This window comes from Equus asinus, chromosome 26, assembly GCF_041296235.1.
Source record: "Equus asinus isolate D_3611 breed Donkey chromosome 26, EquAss-T2T_v2, whole genome shotgun sequence".
Taxonomy (NCBI): domain Eukaryota; kingdom Metazoa; phylum Chordata; class Mammalia; order Perissodactyla; family Equidae; genus Equus; species Equus asinus.
In genome coordinates, this window is record NC_091815.1 from 29,251,288 (window position 1) to 29,258,785 (window position 7,498).

Here is a 7,498-nt window from a genome sequence, read left to right on the forward strand (position 1 = left end):
GCCGGAGGAGTCATGCCGACGGGCAGCCCGGGGGCCGGAGCCCGTGCTCGGAGCGCGCAGGCGCGGGCCCTGACCGGCGGAGGGTAGCGGTGGGTCCACGTGGTCCTGCGTGCGTGGAGGAGGCGGGTGGGATGAGAGTCCAGGCTGTAGAAGGCAGAGCAGGGGCGGGCGGGCTCCAGCGCCTCAAACCTGCATGCCACCTACCTGGGTAGGGTCCGTGGGTGGTTCCCTGGGTGTGAGCTTTGTGAGGATGGGTACTTTTGTCCTCGCCCCCCCAAGGGAGCACAGCAGGCGTTAAGGATGCTTTCATTTTGAAGAAAGCCTGCTTGGGCCTCTGTAGGTGTGTTTGTGTTTTCGTTCTCTGTGACATCGTGGGACCCGTGGTGTGTCTGTAGCCGAGTGTGGGGTTGTGTTTCTTACGTGGTTTGTTTCGGATTTTGTTTTGGGTGTGAAAATGATTTGTGTTTTAGATTTTGAGATCATATTAAATTTATTAAGCCCTCTGCCTCCCCGCCCCTCCACCCCCACCCCAAAATTCCTCATGCCCGGTGACTTAACCTTTTTCTCTCCACTAAAACCCGAGTTTGGCCGACTTTTGCCCAAGATGCATCCTGCAGGGCCTACTCATCCACTAGGCACAATAGGGGAAGTGCCTAGGGCCCACAATACTTGTAGGGGGCCACAAAAAATTCTTTTAAAATTAGAATTAAAAGATGAATTTTTAAGTCAAAGAAAATGTTTAAATCGAGCTTCCCCTCATGTGAGCCCCTCTGTGGCTCCAATATGGAGTGGAATATTTCCTTCCCCAGCTGAAGGAGAACCTTGAGAATGAAATTTGAACACGTGTTTTAGTCTCCTAATGAAAATTTATTTCCAAGTCTATTTTGAATAGGCAGTAAAAAGTTTGAATGCTTTTGTGACTGTGTGAAATTATATAATAGGATCCACTTGCAGGGGCTAATGAAATTGTGACTTTAGTTATGAGATTGTATGTTTTTATCTGTGAGTATGACTTAAAATTTATGGGATGTTTTGAAAGATGTGCTTTTCTTGTGTGTGTTTTGTGGAGATTGTGAATGTGATTCACTGTGTGAACAAGACTGTTGAGTAACTGTGTGACTCTGAGCTAAGTATGTGTGATTTTGATTATATGAACATAAAACCCTGTGACACTATGACTGTGTATTTGTGAGTGACCATAAGCCTTTTTAAAACTCTTGTCAACAATGAAATAAAGAGAGGAATGTTGTATCTTTTTGGAGCAATAACTTACGTCAAGATTTGGGTAAAAGAGGATTTGCGATTTATGTGGCAAATCATTTGGATATTTTATATTCAATAGATTTTTTTTTAAGGAGAAGAATACAAATCATACCTTGTCAAATAAGAAAGAATTCGGAGTCACATACCCTGTATGCAAAAGTTTGTCGCTTTTGTGTCCATCTTAGTCTCCCAGAGGAAGGCTTCCATTCTCCTAAGTGTGAAGGAATTTTTACTGGATATGTTTGGAAAACCCTGGACTAAAAGCACAATTTAAGCTTGGAGAGGCAGTTTGGCTCAGAGCAGAGAACTAGGACTAGGCAGCCATGTCCTGAATTCTATGTCAAGCAGCTTTGTTACTTCTATTTTCTGAAGGGGGAACTGTGACTCAGAGAAGACAACATGTTTCAGACCATTCGATTTGTCCATCAGAGAACTACTTGCCGTATTTCAAAGTATAGGTAATTAATACATTGTTATATGTATTCCAATGAAATGCAAAAATAGTTCTATTTCCTGTGTAAGGCCTTGTCACTGTTAAAATATGGCAACTTTGAATGGCAGAGTGGTCACTATCAGTGATAATAGTTCTATCTATGGTGTTCCCATTCTCCACATTGACTTTTTAAATTATATTTCCTTTTATTTTTAATAACATACTAAAATACTTCAGTATGCATCTCCTAAAAATAAAGATTTCTTCAAGAATTAATTCCTAATGAAATTACTGGGACAGAGGTTATATACGTATTTAAGACACTTTCTACAAGAAAACTTTGCCAGACAGATGAGTAATGTAAGCGGAGAGATGCAAATCGTAAGAACGATCCCAAAGGAAATACTAGCTATGCATGTTCATAGTGGCATTATCCACAACAGCCAAAAAGTGGAAGCAATCCAAGTATCCACCGATGCATGAATGGAAAAACAAAATGTGTATATACCTACAATGGACTAATATTTAGCCTTAAGAAAGAAGGAAATTCTGACACGTACTATAACATGGATGAACCTAGAGAACATCATGATAAGATAAATAAGCAAGTCACAAAAAGATAAGTACCATATGATTCCACTTATGCAAGTTACCTAGATTGGTCAAATTCATAGAGACAGAAAGTAGAATGGTGGTTGCCAGGGGGCGTGGGAAGGAGGAATGGGAAGTTACGATTTGATGGGTTTTGTTTCAGTTTTGCAAGATGAAAAGAGTTCTGGAGATGGATGGTGGTAATGGTTGTGCAACAATGTGAATGTACTTAGTACCATTGAACTTAAAAATGGTTACACTTAAAAATGGTTAAATGAAATTTTATGTTGTGTGTAATTTACCAAAATTTAGAAAAATAATAAAAACAGAAATGCTAGAAATGAAAAACACTGACAGAAATGTAGACTCCTTTTGATGGAATCACCAGTAGACTGGACATGGCCAAAGAAAGAATCAATGAGCTTGAAGATGTGTCAATAGTAACTTTCTAAATTGAAATGCAAAGAGAAGAAAAATGGAAAAAAAAAAAAAAGAAAAGTAGAACAGAATATCCAAAAACTTGGGAACAAATACAAAAGGTGTAAGAGATCTCTCTCCCCCCCCCATATATATATATACAGGAAGGAGAAGAGAGATAGAGGAGCAGAAAGAAATATTAATAATGGCTGAGATTTTCGACAATTAATGACAGACACTAAACCACAGATCCAGAAAACTTAAGATAAATACCAAAAACTACAGTTAGGCATATCATATTCAAACTTCATAAAGCCAATGACAAGAGAAAGTCATAGAAAGAAGCCAGAGGTGGGAGTTGCACCTGACCTATAGAGAAACAAAGATAAAAATTAAATCAGACTTTAGAAAACATGCAAACAGGAAGTGAAAATTTAAAGTGTTAAAGGAAAAAAACCGCCAAGCTAGAATCCTATATCCAGTGAAATTATTCTTCAAAAGCAAAGGAGAAATAAAGACTTTCTCAGACAAGCAAAAACTGAGGGAATTTGTCACCTGGAAACCTGCCTTTCAAGACAGGTTGAAACAAATTCGTCAGAGAAGTAAAATGATACAGGTCAGAAACTCAGATCTACATGAAGAAAACAAAATCACTAGAGAAGGAATAAATGAAGATGAAATCTTTTATTTTTCCTCTTATTGATCTAATATATAACTGTTCAAATAACAACAATGTGATTATAGCATATGAATGGGTGAATGATAGCAGTGTTATAAGAGAGAGAGAGGCATTGAGTATACTCTATTATAAGGTGCGTGCACCACCTGCTGTTAGATGTGATGTTCAGGCTTCCGAACTCAAACGTTCAGAACAGCAATATTCATTGTAGCCAAAAAGTAGAGACAACCCAAATACACAGCAACTGATGTAGTATATGCATACAACCGAATATTATCTGATACTAAAAAAAATGAGGTACTGATACACGCTACGGCATGATGAACCTTCAAAACCTTGTGCTAAGTGAAAGAAGCTAGTCACAAAATAGCACATTGTATGATTCCATTTATGTGAAACATCTAGAATATGTAAATCTATAGGGACAGTAAATAGATTAGTGGTTACTTAGGTCTGGGAATGGGTGGGAGGATGAGAAGAGTTAATGAGTTTGGGACTTTAGATTGCGGTGATGGATGCACAGCTCTGTGAATATACTAAAACTATTGTACATTTTAAACGGGTGAATTGTATGGTATGTTAATAATATTGCAATTAAGCTGTTTTATAAAAGAAATTTATTAAATAGAAAGAAGAAAAACAATAGAATCAATGAAACCCAAACCTTGTTCTTTGATAAGCTCCATAAAGTTAACAAATGTATAATCAGACTAAAAAGGAAAAAGAAAGGAGCAGACACAATTACCAAGACCAAGAATGACAGAGGTGACATCATTACAGATTGAACAGATATTAAAAGAATAATAAGGAAATATTACATAAAACTTCATGGTTATATATAATCTGACAACTCAGATAAAATGGACTGATTCCTTAAATGACACAAACTGCCAGAGTATTCAAGAAGAAATAGCTAAACCAAGTATCCAAATATGTATGAAAGGAATTGAATTTGTAATTAAAATCCCAACCCCCTTCACCTCCCCCCCCCCCCCCCCGCAAAACCTCTAGGCCCAAATGACTTCACTATTTGATAAAGATCATCTACAAAATACATATAACTTACTAATTACAAATGCTGATGCTAATAGTAATTACTATTACTAAGATTTAATGAAATCTACAAAATACTATGATAATTTATAAATTAGTTTAGCAAGGCTATATACAAGATAGTAGGTTAATATACACATTGTATTGTCATTACCGGTAGTATTTGTTCAATTGGAAATTGGATAAAAAATACCATTTATAATAGGAACAAATATACAAAATACATAGGAATAAATATAACAAAATAGGTGCAAGACCTGTACTCTGAAAAATATTTAACATCTCAGAAAATTAAAGACAAATAAAAAGAGAAAGATTATGTTCATTTATTAGAAGTCTATGTATTGTTAAGATGCCATTCCCCCCCCCCAATTATCTAGTTTCAACACATTCCCTATCAAACTCTCATAAGGCTTTTAAAATAGATTAATAAAGTGATTTTTAAAATACTTGGAAATGCAAAGAATGTTGAAAGGCAAAATACTTTTGAAAAAGAAGAAAACATTTGGTGTATTCACATTTCTTTCAAGAATTAATGTAAAGAGACATTAAATAAGACAGTGTGATATTTGTGTAAAAATAGACATATAGATCAATGGAACAGAACAGCCTCCAGAAAGTAACCCAGTAAATTAACTCCAGAAATTAGTCCATTAAAAACTGGACTTCATCAAATTATAAACGTTTACTCTTCAAAAGAACCTGTTTTTATAAGATGGAAAGGCAAGCCACCGACTTGTAGTTAACATTAGCAAACCTTATGTCTGATAAAGGTCTTGTAATCAGAATACACAAAGAACTCTTACAACTCAATAAAGAGATGACCTAATAAAAATAGAGTTATTATGAGTTCACCAAAAAGTTATGCAAATGGTCAATAGGTACATTAAAAGGTGTTCATTAATCATCATGGAAATCCAAATTAAAACCACAATGAAATTTCCCTACATACCCACCAGAATGGCTAAAATTATAAACACTGACAACACCAAATGTCTGGAGCACTTATAAATCTCATGTATTTTTGGTGGAGTATAAAATGTTACAATCGTTTTGGGAAAAGGTCTGGCATATCTTATAAAACTAACCCTGTTAACACTTACTATGCTAACATACCCTTACCAAGCAATTCAATTGAAATATTTGCTTAAGTGAAAAGTAACCATATGTTCCTCCAAGACCTGTACAAGGCTGCTCATAGCTCCTTTATTTATAATAGCCCAAACCTGGAAACAGCACAGGTGTCCATTAATAGGAGAATGGATAAACAAATTGCGGTTTATTCATTCAATGGACTGCTATTCATCAGAAAAAAGGAATGAAGTTGGACTATCTAGACAACAACATGGATGAACCTTTATTGTATTAAGTGAAAGATACACTAATAAAAAGAGTACATGCTCTATCATTCCATTTCTGTGAAGTTCTAGAACAGGCAGAAGTAATCTACGGTAGAAAATAAAGAGAACAGTGGTTATTTCTTTTAGAGTTGGAGTGGGGATTGATAAGAAGAGCATGAGGGAACTTTCTGGGCTGATAACAATATTCTATATCCTGATAGAGATTTAGCTTATACCCGTGAAAGCATTCATCAAAACTTAGTAAATGTTTATTTTTGATTTGTGCATTTCATTGTATGTAAATTTTACCTCAAAAGAAAATTATTGTAAGCAAATATTGAACTCTAGTTAATGAATGTAGAAGTATTTAGGGGAAAATTACTATCTGCAATTACTTTGAAATGCTTCAAAAATAAGATATATTGATGGATGGATAGAGAGGTGGATAGATGTGTGAAAAAACTAGTGTAGTAAAATTTTAATGATAGTTTCGAGGCCTCAGGTATATGAGTGTTCATTATAAAATTCAACTTTTTTGCATGTTTGAAAATGTTCATAATGAAATGTAAGAAAAAAAACTAAGAATGGAATACAAGGAGACTAAGGGTAGTCTCCCCACTGAAAAGTCATTATTCCTTGCCCAATTTCCAGACATAAGGCGATTTTCAGACATGAAATCTGGAGAGTGAAGAAGATACCAGTTTCCAAGGGGGAGGAACTCAACAACATTACAGCAAAAGATGGTATGGGGATGGTAAGTATTTCCAAATCCTTCCCCAAAGGGATCTATGGACATTTCCTCTGGTAACTGCCTACTGCAGAAAGGAATTATACAAACCTTGGACACAGGTCTGAGTTGACCTTGATACTTAGAACTCCTCCTATTACAGTGGGGGCATGTGGAAGCCAGGTCACAGATGGAGTCCTACCAGAAGTCTGGCTTACATTGAGTTTATTGGGTCCACAAACCCACTTGGTGGTCATTTTTCTGGTCCGAAACCTGAAATCAAAATAAACAAGTTGGAAGGTATTGTGAAGCCAACGTTGGGTGTTTGGCTATTATAGTCGAGAAAGCCAAATGGAAACTTTTGAAACTTCTCCCCACCCTAGAAAACATAGTAGATGTGAAACAATATAATTTCCCAGGGGTAAAGGCAGAAGTTACTGTCACTTTTAAAGAGCTTTAAAAAGAAAAAAAAAAAGCTATGTCTGTTTTCCCCATCTTACCTCCATTTAATTTACCAGCCTGGCCTCTGGAAAAAAATAGAACAGGTTTTGAAGGACAGTAACCTACTCCAAACTCAATCAAGTTGTACCCCCAAATGCAGCTGCCCTACCAGATGTGGTATCTTTCTAGAGCTGATTAACGTGTTATTTGGTACATGGAATGCAATGATTGATTTGAAGAAAGCGTACTTTTCCATTCCATAAAGAAAGGATCATAAACAATTCACATTCACATGGAATGCGCAACTCTATACGTTTAAAGTTTTCCTTCAGGACTAGGTTAATTATCCTGCCTTTGGTCATCATAATCTCAATATCCTGAAAATTATCACAATAATGTACTAAGTTGATTACATCATTCTAATTAGACCAGAGAAGCAAGAATTGTTTAGCACTTTGGAAACCTGGGTAAGACCTATATATTCAAAAGGGTGGGAGTGATTCAGCAGTCTACCAAATCAGTAAAATACTTAGGGGTCCAGTGATAAGGGACAT